Source organism: Spermophilus citellus (genome assembly GCF_964194105.1).
Source record: "Spermophilus citellus genome assembly, chromosome: 9".
Classification (NCBI taxonomy): domain Eukaryota; kingdom Metazoa; phylum Chordata; class Mammalia; order Rodentia; family Sciuridae; genus Spermophilus; species Spermophilus citellus.
Window position 1 is genome coordinate 104665796 of NC_138191.1, and position 22210 is coordinate 104688005.

Below are 22210 nucleotides of genomic sequence, written 5' to 3' on the forward strand. Positions count from 1 at the left end.
TATTTCCTCTCTAGTCCTATTTTTCAGTGATGATCTTACTTACGATTTGCTGAGAAACTAGAAGCAAATAGAAGAGAACTTGCACAAACACCCATCAATACAAATAGCTACCAACCCATATCTTTTTTTTGGTACTGGGGATTGAACCCAAGGCCTTGTACATGCTAGACGAATGCTCTACCACTGAGCTAAATCCCCAGCCCAGATTTTTTAAAATTTTGATACAGAGTCTGGCTAAATTGCCCAGGATGGCCTTGAACTTGGACCTTCCTGCCTCAAGTCTCCTCAACAGCTGAAATTATAGGTGAGTCACCATACCCAGCTCTTGGGAGCTTCTTCGAACCCACATATTTATATGCTTACTTAACTTTTACCCTATCACTATGGAACAACTAGCTGAGTTCTTCTCTAATTCCATATTTTCCTTTGTATTTTAATTCCTATTTCCATTTACCTACCAAAATGACCTAAGAAATTCTCCAGTCTTTCCTGTGTAATATTTTTACTCTTTGTTAATTATTCCTATCAGTACCTTAAAAAATGTTTAAGGAAAACACTCTTCTTCTTTTGACTTTAGCTATATTCTCTCTGTCTTCTCTTTTGGACCAAAATTACTCCATAGAATAATTGTCTCTACATAGCATCTCCAGTTCTTTTCCTACTACTTTTTCCTCTTAGTTTTATCTTGTAAAATAAATACACACACACACACACACACACACACATGTATATAATATAACATAACCTCCCCTCACATCAGTGCTGGGGATTCAACTCAAAGGTCCTTTTACAGTGAGCTACATCCCCAGCCCTGTTTTTTTTTTTTTTTTTTTTTTTTTGTTTTTTTTTGGTACTGGGTATTGAACTCAGGGGCACTCAACCACTGATCCACATCCCCAGTCCTGTTTTGTATTTAGAGACAGGGTCTCACTGAGTTGCTGAAGCTGGCTTTGAACTTGCAGTCCTCCTGCCTCAGCCTCCCAAGCTGCTGGGATTACAGGTGTTTGCCACTAAGCCTGGCTCCCCATTCCTTTTTAAATTTTTTTTGAGACAGGGTCTTGCTAGGCTGCCGAGGCTGTCCTCAAACTTGAGATTCTCCTGCTTCAGCCTCCAAAGTAGCTCAGTGCCTGGCTCCTTGTTAACCATTTTTAAGTTATAATTCAGTATCATAAATTACATTCACAGTCTTGTGCAAACATTACCATGATCTGTTGTCAGAACTTTATCATCCCAAGCAGAAACTCTGTACCCATTAAACATTAACTCACCATTTTCCCCTACTCCCAGCTCCTGATAACATCCTTTCTAATTTTCAGTCTCTATGGGTTTGCCTAATCTTGTTTTTTTCCCCCGTTTTTTTTTTTATTGGTGCATTGTAGTTGTACATGATAGATTGTTGCTGTATATTCATGTACACACTCTACATAATAAGATAATTTGACCAATATAAATTGTTGTTTCCCCTTTTCTTCCTGACTGCCTTTTTGAGATACTTCATAAAAGGGGATTCATACAATGTTTGTCCTTTTGTATTAGAATTGATTTACTTTTCAAAATGTTTCAGGTGATGACTGAATAATAATGTATTACAAGTACTTACCACATTTTCTTAATCCATCCATTTATTTATGGACATTTAAGTTGTTTCCACATTTTGGCTATTGTGAATAATGCTCTGTGAACATTGACATAAAAATATTTGAGTTTGCTTTGAGTTGAGTCTCAGATTTCAGTTCTTTTTAACCTGTAAGTGGAATTCCTGAGTTACTTGGTAACTTTATGTTTAATTTTTTTTAAAAATAATTGTGGTAGAATACATGTAACATAAAATTTGCTGTTTTAACCATTTTTTTTTTTTTAATACCGGAGATTGAACCCAGGGGCACTTAGCCACTGAGCCACATCCTTACCCGCTTTGTATATTTTATTTAGAGACAGGGTCTTGTTGAGTTGCTTAAGACCTCGCTAAGTTGCTGAGGCTGGCTTTGAACTTGCGATCCTCCTGCCTCAGCCTTCCGAGCTCCTGGGATGCATGTGCCACCACATCTGATTGTTTTAACCATTTTTGAGTGTACAGTTGAGCAGTGTTAAGTATATTTACATTGTTATGCAAACTCTAGAATTTTTCTTCTTACAAAACAGAAACTCTATACCGTTATGGTCTATGCCTTATTTCTCCCTTCCTCCAACCCCTAGCAACTACTATTCTACTTTGTTTCTATGAAGTTTGACTAGTCTAGATAACTTAAATAAGTGAACACATAGTATTTGTCTTTTTGTCACTGCTTTATTTCATTCAGTTTGTTTAACTTTTTGAAGAACCACCAAACTGTTTTATGTTGAGAGCCACAGCAGAAGGGGCCCCAGCAAACTTCCAGCTGATTGGCTCCTCTGCGGTGAGGCTCATTGGGCTGTTTCCCCACCCTTTCAGACCATGGAGCTGCTCATTGGGGGACTCGTTTGGCTCTGCCCACGTGACCGGTAGTCTGCCTCAAGAGCAGGAAATGGCCTGGAAGTTCCAGTGGAGTGCTCCCAGAAGTGCGGGTGGTTGCAGTTGAGCTCTCCTGGAGAGCTCACGTGGTGCAGCCTGCGTGCTAAAAAATAAAGTTCGTTCCTGCTTGACAAGTGGCTCCTGAATTGTGCCCAGTCAGACTGTGGCAGTTTTCTTTAGTAATTGCATCATTTTATGTTCCTACCAGCTACACAAAAGGGTTCTGATTTCTCCATATCCTCACTAACACTTCTTGTTTTTCTTTAAGCCAAACATGGTTGTGCACACTTATATTCCCAGTTATTTAGGAGGCTGAGGCAGGAGAATTGCAAGTTTGAAGCCAATTTGAGCAACTTAATGAGACCTTGCCTCAAAATAAAATGGGCTAAGGGTGTAGCTCAGTGGTAGAGTGCTTGACTAGCATGCACAAGGGCCTAAATTCAATCCTAGTACTACAGAAATTAAATTAATAAAAAGGTAATAATTATCCTACACCCTAGTGGGCAAAATGATATTTTGCTTTACATTTACTTAATGACTAGGCATGCAAAGCATCCTTTTCATGTGCTTATTGACCTTTTGTATGTCTTCTCTTGGAGAAATATCTATTTAAGACCCTTGTGTATTTTTTTGGGGGCAGGTAATTGGGAATTGAACTCAGGGGTGCTTAACCACTGAGCTAAATACCCATCCATTTTTATTTTGAGATAGTGTCTTGCTAAATTGCTGAGACTGGCTTTGAACTTGTGAGTTGCAGGGATTACAGTCATGTGTCAGCTAGCCTTTGTGTATTTTTGAATTGTGTTTGTGTATTTCATGTATAAGGGATATTTAGATTCTTTATCAGATAAATGATTTACAAGTATTTTCTAGTTTTTCTTTTCATTCTTCCCTACCATATTTGCTATGTTGCCCATGCTGGTCTTGAACTCCTGATTTGAAGTGATCCTCCTACCTCAGCCTCCTGAGTAGGTGGGACTAAATGCATGCACCACTGTGCTTGCCTTTTTACTCTTTTGATAGCATGTCCTTTGTTGTGCAAAAGGTTTAAATTCTGATTAACTTTAATTTATCCTGTGGTGTTTCTTGTGCTTTTTGGTGTCATATTGGTGAAATTATTGCCAAATCCTGTGTTATGGAGATTTTTCCCAAAGTGTCCTTTTTTTTTTTTTTGATTTGTTGTTCTGGGGATCAAACCCAGGGCCTTATGCATGCTGATAATGCTAGTTCAGTGCTCTACTACTGAACTTCACTCCCAGGCTCACCAACATTTTCTTCTAAGAGTTGTGTAGTTTTAGTTCTTACATTTAAATCGTTCTTCACTTTAAATTAACTTATGTATATGATGGTAAAACAGGGTCCAGTTTCATTCTTTGCATATGGACATCCAGCTTTCCCATAACCATGTGTCATAAAGACATCCTTTTGCTAGTGAATGATTTTGGCACCCTTGTCAAAAGTCAATTTACCATTTGTATGAGAGTTGATGACTCATTTTAATATGAATGTTCTGATTATCAATGAAGTCCTGTTGCTTGTCAATCATTTGTATAACCTGTACATTTATATTCTTTACCTATCTTTTTTTTAATCTTTATTTTTTAGTTGTAGTTGGACCCAAATCTTTATTTATTTTTATGTGGTGCTGGGGAATGAACCCAGGGCCTTGCCTGTGTTAGGCGAGCGCTCTACCACTGAGCCACAACCCCAGCCCCTCTTTACCTATCTTTGTCTATTGAATGTTGTACTCCTTATACTGTATTAGTAACTTATTATATTTATTTAGATAAGTTACATATATTTCCTCCATGACTGTCTCTTTTTTTTTGGGGGGGGGTACTGGGGATTGAACTCAGGGGGCACTGGGATCACTGAGCCACATCCCCAGCCCTATTTTGTATTTTTTTTAGAGACAGGGTTTCACTGCGTTGCTTAGGGCCTCACTTTTGCTGAGGCTGGCTTTGAACTTGTTGTCCTCCTGCCTCAGCCTCCTAAGCTGCTGGGATTACACGTGTGCCACCATGCTAGCCCCTACCTGTCTAGGGGTAGGAAAGACAAAATTTCTAGGTTTTTAATTTTATTTTTGGCAGTACCAGAGATTGAACTCGGGGGTGCTTAACCACTGAGCCCCATCCCAAGTCCTTTTTATTTTTTATTTTAAATTTTTACTTTTTTTTTTTTTTTTTAGTACTGAAGATTGAACCCAGAGGGCTTAACCACTGAGCCACATCCCCAGCTCCTTTTTATATTTTATTTAGAGTCAGGGTCTTGCTGAGTTGCTTAGGGCCTTGTTAAATTGCTGAGGCTGGCTTTGAACTTGAGATCCTCCTGTCTTAGCCTCCTAAGCCACTGGGATTACAGGCCTGTGCCACCATGCCCCAGCACCAAGGCTGGTCTTGAATTTAATAATTCTCCTGTTTTAACCTCCCGAGTAGCTGGGATTACAAATTTACATCATCATTGCTGGCTTCTTTTTAATTTTTGTGTAGTGAGAACTATCAGTCTTTTTATTTACCATTTGGGGATTTTACCTATTGACTGATAGCCTTCTTCATTGCAAAGTTTTGAAAATATTGATTTTCTAAAGCTTTTATGACATACTTCATTGAATTTAGATATCATTGAATACAGAACATACCTGTAGTCAATTAAACTATGACAGTTCTTGTAAGTTTTATTTTTAAAGATTTATAGACTTGACTAGTTTTTTTCATGTTATAGTTTTATGAAAAGAAAGGTGCATTAGAAAAAAAATTGATTAAAGCATTATTTTTTTAAAAAAATTTAGCTGTAGATGGACATAATGCCTTTATTTATTTTATGTGGTGCTGAGGATCCAACCAGTGCTTCACACATGGTAGGCAATCACTCTACCAATGAGCTACATCTGCAGCCCCTGATTAGAGCATTCTTAATTCTTTTTGTATTCAGAATATAACTGCCTAGAACTTTTTTTCTTTTTTTCCCCTTTGATTCAGAGGGTTTAAAATATCTGTGTGTCATATTACACTGTGCTTTCTATCATCAATGGTGATGGTGTTTGCCTGTGGTCCCAGTTAACTCTGGAAGCTGAGTCGGGAGGATCTCTTGAGCCTAGGAATTTGAGCCCAACTTGGGTAATATAGTGAGACCTTATCTTTTAAAAAAGTGGGGGGTGGGCTGAGGGCATATTTCAGTGGTGGAGGGAGTTTGGTGATGTCACTGAAGGAGTTCTGAGAGTTCCCAAAAAGATAGACCTCAACTCAAGATGAGTAGGGTTCTTGGCATATGTTGTAGAAATGAGTTTAAGGATGTGTCAGAGGCATAGAGATTTCTTTAGGAAAGTATAGACACATTCAAGGGAGAATGTGTCTTTCTGAAGGATAAGAAGTGCTTTTAGAGTTCTTAAGCTTTTCTTTTAAAGGAAACTTGGTGAGAGGTGGGCATGAAAGTTAGATGAGGATGTTAGTCTGTTGTTCACAAGATGGCTTATGGTGGTCTGGCCCTTTTCAGGATCCTTAGGCTGGTGTGGTCTGCATTAGCTAATAAGTAGGTAAGATTGGAAAGTACCCTAGATTATAGATTTCTTAAAATATTTGCTCTCTTTGTATAATCTATTTTTTTTTTATTGGTTGTTCACAACATTACAAAGCTCTTGACATATCATATTTCATACATTAGAATCAAGTGGGTTATGAACTCCCATTTTTACCCCAAATACAGATTGCAGAATCACATCGGTTACACATCCTCATTTTTACATACTGCCATATTAGTGACTGTTGTATTCTGCTACCTTTCCTATCCTCTACTATCCCCCCTCCCCTCCCCTCCCGTCTTCTCTCTCTACCCCATCTACTGTAATTCATTTCCCTCCATGTTTATTATCCCGTTCCCCTCACAACCTCTTATTAATCTGTTTATTACACAGATTAATTAATAGTGCTATAGGTAATTTTTATGAGTGAGTGAATTTATGGTAACTATTATTTACAGATTTCCCAGAAATCTGGGAGAACTAACTTAGGTAGTGACAGGTCTGGGAGAGAGAACTGATTCAGGGAGGAAAGGTATGTAGAACTTTAGCATAAGTTTTTATTCTAATTTTTCTTCATTTTGTCTCCTTCCTACTTATTTTCTTCTATTCTGTCTCAATGATGAATAATTTCTTAAAAGACTGCTTCTGCACTATTGTATCCAGGTCTTCTGCACTATCCTTGGTCTTGAACCCAGGGCCTCAAACATGGTAAGCACACACTCAGTAGAACTATACTCTTAGAATCCCTCCTTGCCCCCTACCCATTCTACAAATTTTGGAATTACAGATGTGTGCCACCATGCTTGGCTCAAAGCAATTTTAAGATATCAAAATTTCAAGATATTTAAAGCCCTGGGTTCAATCCTCCCCGCCTTGCAAAAAAAAAAGAAGAAAAAAACCCTCAAAATATTAAAGGTTTTAGCCGTGGGCAATGGTGTAATTCCAGCATTTCTGGAGGCTGAGAGGAGGATCACAGGTTCAAGACCAGCCTAAGCAATTTAACCAGACCCTTAGCAACTTAGTGAGACCTTGTCTCAAAATAAAAAATAGAAAGGATTGGGGGTGCTGGGGTTGTGGCTCAGCGGTAGAGCATTCACCTAGCACGATGAGGTCCTGGGTTTGATCCTCAGCACCACATAAAAATAAAATAAAGGTATTGTGTCCAAGTCCAACTAAAAAATAAATACTGGGAAAAAAAAAAAAAGGATTGTGGATATAGCCCAATGGAAAGCACCCCTGGGTACAATCCCTAATACTCCTTCCTCCAAATGTCTTAAAGATGATGAAATGTAATAGATAGTTTTTTAAAAAAAAATATTTAACTCATTTTGAGTTTATTTCAGTGTCTTTGAAATGAGGTATTGGCAGTTAATTTTTATTTAATTTTCAGTCAGTTAGCTAGTTGTCCATAATTTTGTTTTGATGCTGAGTATTTAACCCAGGGACTTGGGTGTGCTAAGCATGTATTCTACCACTACATCCTAGCATCTAAATATAATTTCTTTTTCAGTATGGGGGATTGAACCCAGAGGAACTGTATCACTGAGCTATCTCACTAGTTCTTTTTATTTTTTAGACAGGGTCTCACTAAATTGCTCAGGCTGGCTTCAAATTTATGACATTCCTGCCTCAGTCTCCCAAGTAGCTGGGATTCTAGGCATGCCACCACCCATGCTAGCCCCTAAATATAATTTTTTTAAAAATATTTTTTAGTTTTCAGTGGACACAACATCTTTGTTTGTATGTGGTGCTGAGGATCGAACCCGGGCCACACGCATGCCAGGCAAGCGCACTACCACTTGAGCCACATCCCCAGCCCTAAATATAATTTTTTAATTAGTCGTTTTTTTCCCCTCAGTGGGTCTCATTGTCATTTTTATCATTGAATTCTGGTGTGATCTGATACTTGAATATAACAATGGAATAAAATAGAAAATATAGAAATTTCAGATATATGTGGTAATTTACTGTATGGCAAAAGATATTTTCTTGAATTAGTGAGGAAAAGATAAATTGATGTTAACATAACTAGGTGGTCATTTCAAAAACAAATAGTTGGATCAAGATTTTATATATTATACCAAAATAAATTCCAAATGAATCAAACATTTTAATATGAAAATTAAAACCATAAAAGTTTATAGCAGAACATAGGGGAATTTATTCTTTAAAGTCAATAAACTTTATTTTTAAATTAAATTTAATTTTTAAAAAATATTTATTTTTTAGTTGTAGTTGGACACAACACCTTTATTTTATTTATTTATTTTTATATGGTGCTGAGGATCGAATCTAGGGCCTTGCACGTGCTAGGCGAGCGCTCCACTGCTGAGCCACAACCCAGCCCTTACTTTAATTTTTGAGACAGGTTCTTGCTATGTTGACCAGACTGACCTCAAACTTCTGGTCTCAAGGGGCTCCTCTTGCCTCAGTCTCCCAAGTAGCTAGAATTACAGATGTGTGCCACCACCCCTGGCTAAAAATTATTTATTTTAAGTTTTTTAGTTGTAGATGGACACGGTATCTCTATTTTTATTCATTTTTTTTAAAATGTGGTGCTGAGGATTGAACCCAGGACCTCATGTGTGCAAAGCAAGCACTCTACCACTGAGCTACAACCCAAACCCTAAAATATTTTAGAGCAGTTTTAGGTTCAAAGCAAAATTGAGAGAGATATTATTTTCATATAATCTCTCTGCCCATACAATACAATTTCCCCCAGTATGGGCATTCTGCACTATGGTATGTTGCAGTCAATAAACATACATACATACATACACACACACACACACACACACACACACACACGGGCACACACACATATATATATTTTTATTTATTAATGACCTTTTTTTTTAATTGACATCACTATCAACCTAAGTGCATAGCATACATTAGGGTTTATATTAGAGTTCACTCTTGGTATTGGGCATTCTATTGGTTTTAACAAATGTATAATGACATGCATTCATTATTATTATTATTTTAAATTTTGTTTTAGTTGTAGATGGTCACAATACCTTTATTTTGTTTATTAATGTTTATGTGGTGCTGAGAATAAAACCCAGTGCTTCACAAATGCAAGGCAAGCGCTCTACCACTGAGCTACAGCCCCAGCCCTCGACATGCATTCATTATTGTAGTACCATACAAAATAGTTTCACTGCCATAAAAATTTTCTGGGATTTACTTATCCATTCTACTTCCTTAACTTTTGGCAACCATTAATCTTCATAATTTTGCTTTTCCTGTTACGTCATTCAAATCATACAGTATGCAGCCTTTTCAGATTGGTGTGTGTATGTGTATGTGTTGCTGGGGATTCAACTAGGACCCCATACATACTAGGGAAGCACTGTACCCCCCCTGAGCTATATTCTCAGTCCTCAGATTGCCTTCTTTCACTTCATGTTATGCATTTTAAGTTTCTTCCATCTCTTTTCATGATTTGATAGCTCATTTATTTTTAGTACTGAATAGTAAACTGGATGCTGTGGTGCTTGCCTGTAATCACAAGAGGCTGAGATAGGATTGTGAGTTTGAGACCATCTTGAATAACATAGCAAGACCCCATCTGAAAAAAAAAATTTACTGAATAATATATCATTCTCTGAAGGGCTGGGTTGGAGCTTAGTGGTGGAACATATGCTTAGCATTTATGAGGCTGGAAATCTTTTATATGCTTACTTGTCATCTGTATATTTTATTTAATGAGGTGTCTTTCAGATAGTTTGCCCATTAAAATTTTTTTATTGTTAAGTTTAAGAATTTTTTGTATGTTTTGGGTAACATTCCTTTATCAGATGTATTGTTCACAAATATTTTTTCCCAGTCTGTGGCTTATCATCTCATTCTCTTCACATTATATGGGGATCAAATCCAGGACCTCTTGCGTTCTAGGCAAGTATTCTACCACTGAGCTATACCTCAGTTTCTAATTTTAATGAACTCCATCTTACCAGTTGTCTTTGAAGGATTGTGTCTTTGGTGTTATATTTAAAAATTGTCATTCCCAAGGCCATCTAGGTTTTCTCCTATGTTGTTTTACATTTTACCTTTAGATCTCTGATTTATTTTTAAAAAATAATTTTTTTTTAGTTGTAGATGGTCACAATACTTTTATTTACTTATTTTTATGCGATGCTGAGAATCGAACCCAGTGCCTCACAAGTGCTAGGCAAGTGCTCTATCACTGAGCTACAACACCAGCCTCTGATTTTTCTTTTCTTTTTTTTTTTTTTTTTTTAATATTTTTTAGTTGTCAATAGACCTTTATTTTATTTATTTATATGTGGTGCTGAGAATCAAACCCAGTGCCACACACATGCTAGGCAAATGCTCCACCACTGAACGACAAACCCAGCCCCCTCTGATTTACTTTTGAGTTAATTTTTGTGCTTAGTATTTTTTTTTTTTTTGCATGTGCATGTCCAGATGTTCCAGCACCATTTTTTTAAAAAAATATTTTTTTAGTTGTAGATGGACACAGTGCCTTTATTTGATTTGTTTATTTTTGGACGGTGCCAGGGCTCGAACCCAGTGCCTCACACATGCTAGGCAAGTGCTCTACCATTGAGCCACAACCCCTTCCAGCACCATTTGTTGAAAAGGCTATCTTTTTCTTTGCTTGATTGTATTGCCTTTTCTTTGTTGTTAAGGATTAGGTGACTTTTTTTTTTTTTTTTTTTTTTGGTACCAGGGATTGAATCCAGGGGCATTTAACCACTGGGCCACATCCCCAGCTGTTTTTTTTTTTTTTTTTTGTTTTGTTTTTTTTTGTTTTTTGCATTTTATTTAGAAACAGGGTCTTGCTGAGTTGCTTAGGGCCTTGCTAAATTGCATAGGCTAGGTTTGAACTCACCATCCTCTTGCCTCAGCCTCCTGAGCTGCTGGGATTACTGTTGTGTACCACCACGCCTAATTAGGTTACTTTTTAATATGGATCTATTCTTTTTTTTTTTTTTTTTGGGTGGTGGTGGGAATTGAACCCAGGGCCTGTGCACACAAGGCAAGCACTCTACCAACTGAGCTATATCCCCAGCCCAATATGGGTCTATTCTTTTTTATTTTTTTTTTACACAAAAAAAAATTGCCCCTAGGTTCAATCCCTAGTACAAAAAAAAAAAAAAAAAAAAGCCTTTATTTTTATGTGGTGCTGAGGATTGAACCCGGGTCCCGCCCGTGCTAGGCAAGCACTCTACTGCTGAGCCACAATCCCAGCCCCATGGGTCTATTCTTATAGTCTATTCTGTTGATCTATTTTTTAATTTTTTTTTTTTTTTGTCAATACCACACAGTCTTGATTACTCTAGCTTTATAGTCAGTCTTGAAGTGCTTGCCTTGCATATGTGAGGCACTGGGTTCAATCCTCAGCACTACATAAATATTAATAAATAAAGATATTGTGTCCATCTACAACTAAAAAAATTTTTTTTAAAAATAGGGGTTATTTCTCTTGTAAGACAAAAACAAAAAAAGCATAGAGATAAAGAATTCCTGGGCATTGCTTCAGCTCCACCATGATGTCAGGGTTGGCTTCTCTGCAGTTTTTAGACATTTCCTCACCTTGGCAGCTTTATAGTTACCAGATGACTACTTTAGTTCCAAAGCAAGAAGAAGAGGAAAGAGAATCAGTAGTTATATCTTTCACTTTTGTCAGGAAGGGCAAAATCTTTCCCAGAGTCCCAATAGATTTCATATTATATTGCAATAGTCAGAACTGTGTTCATATGGCTACTTGTAGTTGCAAGGAAGTAGGGTAGGTAACTTAGCTGGGTCTGGTTACTATAATGAAAAACATGAAGAGTATCCTTATTGCTAGTATCCAGAAGATATTGACAGTGTCTTAAAAGATCAAAATAAACATGTTATGATTTAATATGTTAAATATGCCAATTCTCCAAAGATTAATTCTAAAGTCAATATATTCCCTATAGAAATCTTAGAGGAATTTGCATGTAACTTAATGATTGATTTTAAAATTCATATTTAAGGGGCTGGGATTGTGGCTCATCTGTAGAGCACTCGCCTATCACTGGCGGGACCTGGGTTCGATTCTCAGCACCACATAAAATAAAGGCATTGTGTTGTGTCCATCTACAACAACAAAAACAAAAAAAGATATTCTCTCTCTAAAATTCATATATAAGAATATCTGTGCAAGAATAGTCAATGTACTTTTTTTTTTTCCTTTGGCAGTATTGGGGATCAAACTCAGGGCCTGTACATACTAGGCAAGTACTCTACCACTGAGGTACATGATTTTTTTAAAAAAATATTTTTAGTTTAAGATGGATGCAATACTTATATTTTTATGTGGTGCTGAGGATCAACCCAGTACCTCACACATGCTAGGCAAGTGCTCTACCACTGAGCTATAACCCCAACCCTGAGCTGCATGATTTTAAGAAAGTTTAAAAGCAGAGCCAGCTGCAGTGGCACATGCCTATAATCTCAGTTATTACGGAGGCTGAGGAGGAGGATTGCAAGTTTTGGCTAGCTTGGGCAATTTGGGGAGTCTCTGTATCAAAATAAAATAAAATTGGCTGGGAATGTAGCTCAGTGGTAGAGTGCTTTCCTAGGATATGTGCTGCCCTGGGGTTTAATCCCCAATACTGTAAAAACAAACAAATAAAACCTTTAAAACAATATGGTCTAGCAGAGGAATGGGTAAATTAGTAGATTGGTAGGTATTTAAGAGTTTTTAAGTTTCTCTTGATTTAATGAACTATAAGAATCCTAATTTAAAAGCTTAATTAAAGTAATTAATTGTATGTTCTTATATACCCCCACTATGAAAAGCTCTTAAGAACCTTACCTAAGTGAGGAATGGTGGCAAGTACCTGTAGTCCCAGCTATTCATGAGGCTGACAGAATTGCTTGAGAACAGTCTGGACAATTGAATGAGACCCTGACTCAAAACAACAACAACAAACCTTGCCTGAAGAAGGCTAAGGCAGGAAGATTGCAAGTTTGAGGCCAACCTCAGCAACTTAGTAAGGCCCTAAGCGACTTAGTAAAACTCTGTCTCAAAATAAAACTTTTAAAAGGCTGAGGATATAACTCAATCTTAAAGTGCCCCTAGGTTCAATCCCTAGTACAAAAACAAAACAAAACAAAAAAACCCACCAAACAAACAAATCCCAAACAAGCAAACATAAATGAAACAAACAACTTGCCCCAAACCACCACTCTCCACAAATAGCTAGTATTCTTACTTTCTTGTATCCTCAGTTTCTTTATGACTATACAATCAAATACAGTTCCTTATTTCTCTCTTTTTTTAAAAAAAACATAATAATAAACTGGGGGATGGGAATAGGAAAGACAGTAGAATGAATCAGACATAACTTTCCTATGTTCATATATGAATTCAACAGCAGTGAAACTCCACATTATGTACAACCAGAAGAGTGGGATCCTAATTAGAATAAGTTATACTCTATGTATATATAATATATCAAAATACACTCTACTGTCATACATATCTAAAAAGAATAAATAAAATTTAAAAAAAACATAATGAAGCATATCATACATGCACTCTGAACCTTGCTTTCTCTCTCTCTCTCTTTTTTTTTTTTTCCTTCAAGAGGAGGGGATAGTACCTAGGGCCTTATAAGCTAGGTAAGTTGTGTTCTACTGAATTACACCCTCAACCCCAAATCTTGCCTTATCAACTTTTATCTGGGACATCTTTCTTTCTTTCTTTTGTTGTTATTGGGGATTGAACCCACGGACACATCCCCAGGCATTTTTTTTATATTGCTAAGTTGCTAAGGCTAGCTTTGAACTCACGATCCTCCTGTCTCAGCCTCTGGGGCCACTGGGATTATAGGCATGCACCACTAAGCCTGGATGGGAGGTCTTTCCATATAGTATTTAAGAATTTCCTCAATCCTTTATATATTTGCAAAGTATCACATTGTATTGATGTTTGAAGCCAACCTGGGCAATTTTGTAAGACTGTCTCAAAATATAAGTGAAATAAAAAGGGCTAGGATGTAGCTCAGTGGTAGAATGCCCTTTGGTTCAATCCTAGTACTAAAGAAGGAAAAAGAATGAAAGAAACTTTAGTAAGTTAGACTCTGATAAAATGATTCTTCCTGAAGTCAGGCCTTGTTAACAACAAATGAACCTCACACATGATAAGCAAGCATTGTACCACTGAGCTATAAACACAGCCCTATTCATTATTTCTAATGGCATGTTTGGAAATAGCCCAAATATTCACAAGGAATCACTGAAACATCAACACAATGTGATACTTTGCAAATATATAAAGGATTATAATTTTTATGATTTTATTTTGAGACAGGTTCTCACTTAGTTGCTTAGGGCCTTGCTAAGTTGCTGAGATTGGCCTAGAATTTGTGATCCTCTTGCCTTAACTACCTGAGCTGCTGGGATTACAGGCATGTGCCATACACCTGGCTTTTTTTTAATAGAATTTACTGTGATTAATTTGTGTGTGTAGGTGGTTCTAGGGATTGAACTCATAGATGAGCTACATCCCCAGCCCTTTATATTTTTTAATTTGAGACAGTGTTTCACCAGATTGCCAAGGCTGGTCTCAAACTTGGGATCCTCATGCCTCAGCCTCCTGCCTTCCCCATGCCTGGGATTATAGGCATGTGTTACTGTGCCTGGCCTCACCCAGATTAATTTTATACTATAAGTATATAACTAGTTATAAGGTAGAGGCTGAATTTCCACTTCCCCCTTGGTATTTTTTTCTAAATTGGCAATACCATGTCTGGAAATGCCAAGTTGTAAGGAACAGTAAATTTATAAACTACAAGAGCCTGATATTTGCTATCTTCTTTGTACTGAAAAATTGACTTATGTTTATGATTATGCTTTTACTATTTATTACATGTACAGTTTGTCATGAGAACTTTAACTCTGCAGCAGTATCAACAGTTGTGTTTTTATTTTTAGCAAGTGAATGTTATTTTGTTCTGGGATGTTTTATTTTTCTGCTTAGGAAGGTGAGGGTGAAGGTTATATATTATTGGGCAACTTTGGGAATTTAGATGCTGAGTTTCAAAATACTAGTGTTGTTGCAGTGACTTGGTGTCCCAATTGTACAAAACCTTTTTTTTTTTTCAAATGGGGTTTCTCTATGTTGTCCAGACTAGTGTACAACTCTGGGGTCAAGCAGTCCTGCCTCAGCCATCAAAGTAGCTGGTACTATAAGGCATGCACTATCACACCCAAGTGTAATCAATATTTTTTAATCTTTCAAATTGTAACTTGTGAAATTTGCAAGAAAGTGTATCTTTTTCTTTTAAATGTGATCTTTTTTGCAGCCTGAGTCTATAAAGGATTTTTCTTTGTCTGTGTTTTATTATATAGTTGTATTTATGTTTCTCTATATGCCTCCATTTGATAAACACTGTGTGCTACTGTTATAATAAGAGGTAGTGCTTTTGTATGTTTTAATAACCAATGTAGCTGGGCGCAGTGGCACATGCCTGTAATCCCAATGGTTCAGGAGGCTGAGGCAGGAGGATTGCGAGTTCAGAGCCAGCCTCAGCAACAGTGAGGTGCTAAGCAACTCAGTGAAACCTTGTGTCTAAATAAAATACAAAAAAAGAGTGGTAGAGCTGGGGATGTGGCTCAAGCGGTAGTGCACTCGCCTGGCATGCGTGCGGCCCGGGTTCAATCCTCAGCACCACATACAAAAACAAAAGATGTTGTGTCCGCCAAAAACTAAAAAATAAGTATTAAAAAACTCTCTCTCTCTCTCTCTCTCTCTCTCAAAAAACAAAACAAAACAAAACAAAAAAAACGGGAGATGTGGCTCAGTGGTCAAGTGCCCTTGAGTACAATCCCTGGTACCTGCCCCCCCATTCCTGCCCCCCCCCCCGCAAAAAAAAAAAAAAAAAAAAAAACAATGTACGATGACTAATCTGTACATATTCTACATGGAGAGTAAAAGGAGAAAGCATATTAGACATTTCTAACACACTGGTTTTCAGAAGGTTTGCTTTGATTGAGATGTTTAAGTATACCAAGGCTAAGTGTGAAATAAAGTGGTAAGTTGTAGGATTGATCAGAACCATCCCCAACACCCAGAACATCCATGAGTAACACTAGTGTGTGTACATGTGCCTTTTTTTGTGCATTAAAGCAACTATTTCAGAGTTGAACTGCTCCAAGAATGGAAAGGAAGAACAAGTGTTGAGAAAAATTCTTAATTCTACAATATTACTCTGGCATAAAAACAGTATTATTTATGAATAACATAAAATTTAAAAATATATTTTTTAGATGTTAAATGAACTTTTATTTTATTCATTTATTTATATGTGGAACTGAGACTCAAACCCAGTGCCTCACACATGCTAGGCAAGCACTCTACCAGTGAGCTACAACTCCAGGCCTGAATAATATAAAATTTTAACCACATTAATAACACTTTTTTTTTTTTTTTTACAAAGTTGGTGTTTTTTTTTTAAATTTTTTGGACCTTTATTTAATTTATTTATATGCAGTACGGAAAATTGAACTCAGTGCCTCACACATGCTAGGCAAGCATTCTACTACTGAGCCCCAACCCCAGTCCCTAATACACATTTTTAATCACTAAAACTCAAAATGTTTTGAATGTGAGAAACAGTCAAGGAAAATATTATGGACACAGAAGACTAGAGCAGCAAGGATTGAACCTTGAGAAATACTTCTATTTGGAGGAGGGTGTGGAGAAGAGGGAAAAAAAATAGCTAGAGAGATAAGCAGAAGTCAGAAATAGATTCCTAAAGATCAGAGAAGTTGCCATATCTATCATAAATTTGATGAGGTTAAAGCCACTTTTCTATTTATTTGTTTATTTTATTATGCAAATAATGTTTAATAATTAAAAATGAAAAGAATCATTTAATGTAATAGCAAAAGGTTTAACCCTGAATAGAACATATCCAAGAATAGAAATTAACCAAAATTCTGACATAGAATTTCTGAATTGTATATATTTTTCTTTTAAAAAATGGAATACAGTGACAAAATTAGAGAAATAAATATAGAACCAAGGAATAACAAATTTTGGAGTGAAACTATATTAAGCACTAAGTAAATATGAGAACTGGACAACATATAGCACAAAAGTACAAAGAAGCAGATGATGTAAAACAGATTGAATGAATTAATGGTGCAAGACAGAGAAGGATGGGGAATGTATCCAAGATTTCAAGTGATGTGGTAACAATTCTAAACATTATTTTCTACAAACTACAATACAACCATCAGTAATAACTTCAATAACAATCATAACATTGACAATAAAATAATGATAATGCTGGTGGCCATAACAAATCAACTTTTAGGGTGAAATGGCACAGATGTAAAATGCTGGAAAAATACAGCAGGTAAAATAATGATGAGACAAAGAATTCCAAAGTCCTCATGTTTTTTGGAAGACAGATTAAGAATATAAATATAGGGCTGGGGATGTGGCTCAAGCGGTAGTGCGCTTGCCTGGCATGCGTGCGGCCCGGGTTCGATCCTCAGCACCACATACCAACAAAGATGTTGTGTCTGCCGAGAACTAAAAAATAAATATTAAAAATTCTCTCTCTCTCTCCTCTCTCACTCTCTCTTTAAAAAAAAAAAGAATATAAATATAGATTTTAGAAAAATTGAATGTGCACATTTAATGGCAATGATATATATACTAAATAATTGAGAAATGTGTAATCTCTAAACCAGTGAAAGTCAGTGGTAAGAAGAAAGGATTAATAAATTTAATTTTTTAAAAAAATATTTTTTAGCTACACATGGACACAATATCTTTATTTTGTTTATTCATTTTTTATGTGGTGCTGAGGATCAAACTTAGTGCCTCACACGTGCGAGGCAAGGGCTCTGCCACTGAGCCACAACCCCAGCCCCAATAATTTTTTTTTAAAATATTTATTTATTTTTATTAGTTTTCGGTGGACACAACATCTTTGTTTGTATGTGGTGTTGAGGATCGAACCCGGGCCGCACGCATGCCAGTCGAGCGCGCTACCACTTGAGCCACATCCCCAGCCCGCCCAATAATTTTAATTAAAAAAAAAACATGTAAAATGAGAGGAAAAAAGGTGATATAATAAATTTAAACAAGTGAGATGAATACATAAAATTTAAGTAATTAAATATACAAGCTCAAGTTGATCAATGATCACTGTAAATATAAATGGAGCAAATTTACAGGTAAAATTCAAAGAATGTAATAGGAAATTTAAAAACAGCAACAGAAGCATCCAAAATTGAAATATATGGATTTTGTTGCTCTGTTTGTTAAAAATACATTTATGTTCATTTACACAAGCTACTTTCAAAATGTAAGAACATAGAAAGTTTGAAAGCAAGTTGATGGAGAAAATCTATCAAGCAAATACCAAATACTTTTGAAGTTACTCATTTTATCCAGAATTATGCTTTATTATTTCCAAAAATTGTTATTAACTTTTATCTAGCAAATACCAAATAAAAGTTAATAATAACAATTTTTAGAAATAATAAATCATAATTCTGGATAAAATGAATAACTTCAAAGGTGAAAGTAAAGAAGCTATAGATTGTTATATTTACCTAATATATAAGGGAGAAATTAAAAATACTCAACCATAGTAGGAGATTTTAACCCCCCCCAAAGCTGCCAAAAGTAGAATGACACAATCAAAAAACTGTAAACCAGAGGAGGTATGTTCATCCTGAAAACATTAATAAAACAGAATATTTACAGAATTGATTATGTATTAGGCACAATGTCAAGTCTCAATAATTTCAAAGAAATAATCAAATATAGCCTACATACTCTGAATATGGGATTTTTTTTTTTTTTTTTTTTTTTAGCAGCACAATTTACAGTAGCTAAACTGGAACCAACCTAGATGCCATTCAGTAGATGAATGGATAAAAAAAAAGTGGCAAAAATATACAATGGAATATTACTCAGCAATAAAAGAGAATAAAATCATGGCATTTGCAGGTAAATAGATGGAGTTAGAGAAGATATGAAGTTAGCCAATCCCAAATAACCAAATGCCAAATGTTTTCTTTAATGTAAGGAGGCTGATTCATAGTGGGATGGGGGAGGGAGCGTGGGAGGAATAGAGGAACTTTAGAGCAGAGGGGTTGGAGGGGAAGGGAGGGGGGCATGGGGTAGAAATGATGGTGGAACATGATGATCATTATTATCCAAAGTACATGTATGAAGACACAAATTGGTGTGAATATTCTTTGTATACAACCAGAGTTATGAAAAATTGTGCTCTATATGTGTAATAAGAATTGTAATGCATTCTGTTGTCATATATAAATTTTTTTTAATAAAGAAAGCCACTATTCTATTTAAAGGAGTTCAGCATTGAATAATAGCTTGGGAGGAAGAAGATGGTAACAGTCTAGTGCTTCTTAGAGTTCTGCACTTTAAACATGGCCTTTCAAAGCTGCTGCTTGCTAAATTTCCTATTGTTTTCCCTGTTGCATTTATTTGGGTTTTGCAACACCCTTGAAGCATAAGGTTTTCAAGGAGGAAGCTTTTCTGGAAAGGTTCAGTGTTTTGGGGTGTGTGAATTGAATTGCTGTGTTTAAGTGAGATTTTCTAGCTGAGGATGGAGCTCAGTGGTAGAGCACTTGTCTATCCCTATTTGAGTAAAGAATTTTGTAGATGCCTCTTGTGGGCTAAGCTCAGCACTAAGTGACATCAAGAGATTTATTTATCAGGCAGCAAATTTTACTGTGTGCAGCACTGCCATAAAGAATTATCTCCCAAGAATCCTTCACCTTATTGTTTATTAAACTGGAATAACAAAAAGTTGTGTGTAAACCTTGGATTCACTCAGAATACTTAGAAGTATTTCTGTAAATGATATATATAAAGTCACATGAACTACAAAACCACAAAAAGATGATTCTAGAGTGCATTATTATTTTGCATTGAGGTTGTTTGCTTGGTTGGTTGCTTGTCCTTTATGATCTCAAAGCAGTCAGCTGATACTTGTATTCTAGCATGTAATAAACACTGCAATTATTTCTCTTATTCATTATTTACTTCATAGATATTTAGTTAATGCTCATTGGAGTAAGATATTGAGCTCTAGGTGCTTGGAATAGAAAAATAAGATAAAGTCCTGCTCTGAGAGTTCCTTGGTTAGGGTGGAAAACAGGAAATTCTTTTAAAATCCGCTAAACAGTATGTTTGGTAATGGCTTGAAATTGCACAATGCACAGTTGGTAAGTGTGTGAAAATATGCATAGGATGCTAGGTAATGTAGTAGTAAGCACTGGTACAAAACCTTGTTTGAAGAGATCAGAGAAGGGTGTCCAGGGAAAATTACCCTTGCATTTTCTTTTTTTTTTTTAATTTTATTTTTTAATTTTTGGCGGACACAACATCTTTGTATGTGGTGCTAAGGATCGAACCCAGGCTGCACGCATGCCAGGCGAGCACGCTACCGCTTGAGCCACATCCCCAGCCCCACCCTTGCATTTTCTTGAAGAATAAGAGAAAGTTTGTCAGGCAGAACAAGCAGGGAAAGGATATATTATGCAGATGTAAAAACATGCGTAAAGGCACAAAGGAGTAAGTACTAGGAATGGTGAGAAATTGTATTTGGTTCAAACTTGGTGTGCATGTAAAGGAGTGACAGACCTGTGATGAATCTAGAAAGGTAGGTCGGGTCCCAAAGATAAATACTTTTTCTTGATCAGAGTCACTTGGAGTTATGGTTCTGTATTTTATTATTTTTTTCCTTCCTCAGATTAGCTTTTGGTTTGTTGAATCATCTTTGTTTTCTAGTTTATAATTTTGCTTTTATCTTTCTTAGTATACATTCTTTAAGTTTGCTTTCTTGATTTTTTTAGCATTGTAGTTGACCTTTAACCCCTCTGTTTCTAATCTTTTGCAAATGAGTTAATATTGTCTTTGGCAGTATGTTACAGAAACATGAACAAACTGTTTATTCAAATAAGATACATATTTTTTCTTTCTTTCTTTTTTTTTGTGGTACTGGGAATTGAACCCAAAGGCAAGTTACCACTTAGCTACACCCCTAACTCTTTTTTAGATTTTATTTTGAGACAGGATCTTGCTTAATTGCTGAGGCTGGTCTCAAACTTGAAACCCTCCTGCCTCAGACTCCAAATTCCTGGGATTACAGGCCTGTCCCACTGTTCCTGACTAGAGATTAATTTTTCTTAGAAATCTTAGAAAAAATATTCCTGTGTTGTATATTTTTAAAATGTTTTGTTGTTGTTGTTCTAGATGGGCATAATACCTTTATTTTGATTATTTTTATGTGGTGCTAAGGATTAAGCCTAGTGTCTCATATGTACAAGGCAGGTGCTTTACAGCTGAGCTACAAGCCCAGCTCCTGCTGTGTAGCTTTTTAAGGAAGTCATGTACAATCTAAACTGCTGCTGCTTGTGTGTGTTTGTGTGTGTGTGTGTGTGTGTGTGAGAGAGAGAGAGAGAGAGAGAGAGAAAGGAGAGAGAGAGGGAGGGAGAGAGATACTGAGGATTGAACCAAGGGGTGCCCTTTAAATTTTTTTTTAAAAAAATATATGTATTTTTTAGTTGTAGATGGGCACAATACCTTTATTTTATTGATTTATCTTTATGTGGTGCTGAGGATTGAACCCATGGGTTCATATGTGCTAGGCAAGGGCTCTCCCACTGAGCTATAACCATAGCCTGAAGAGTGTCCTTTTTATTTTTATTTTGAGATAGGGTCTCACTAAGTTTCCCAGGATAACCTCAAATTTGTAATCTTCCTGCCTTAGCTTCCCTGGTAACTGGGATTACAGGCATGCATCACTGTGCCCAGTATTTACCTCTTCTATCTTTAGTGTGTGGCCTTTGTCCTTTTGGGTATAAGATGCATTAGTTCATTTTTCATTCCTATAACAAAATACCTGAGGCAGGCCAGTTTATAGCGATTTATTTGGCTCACGGTTCAAGGGCATAGCACTGGCATCAATATGGCTCTGGTAAAGGATCACAGCAAATGGTATTATAATGGCAGGAGTGTAGGAGGGAGAAAGAAAGCACATAACCAGACAGGAAACCAGAGAATGATTCACAGATAAGGTTCTTTTCTATACCAGGGATTGAACCCATGGGCACTTAACCACTGAGCCATATCTCCACCCCTTTTTATTTATTTTTATTTATTTATTTTTGTGGTGCTGGAGATTGAATCTAGGGCCTTT

General features: G+C 36.4%; 1 protein-coding gene across 2 annotated transcripts in view; it reads left to right on the forward strand.

The window, feature by feature from the left end:
• The window catches only part of TESK2 (testis associated actin remodelling kinase 2), a 143380-nt gene that overhangs the window by 26174 nt on the left and 94996 nt on the right, over positions 1–22210 (forward strand). The window lies entirely within an intron of this gene.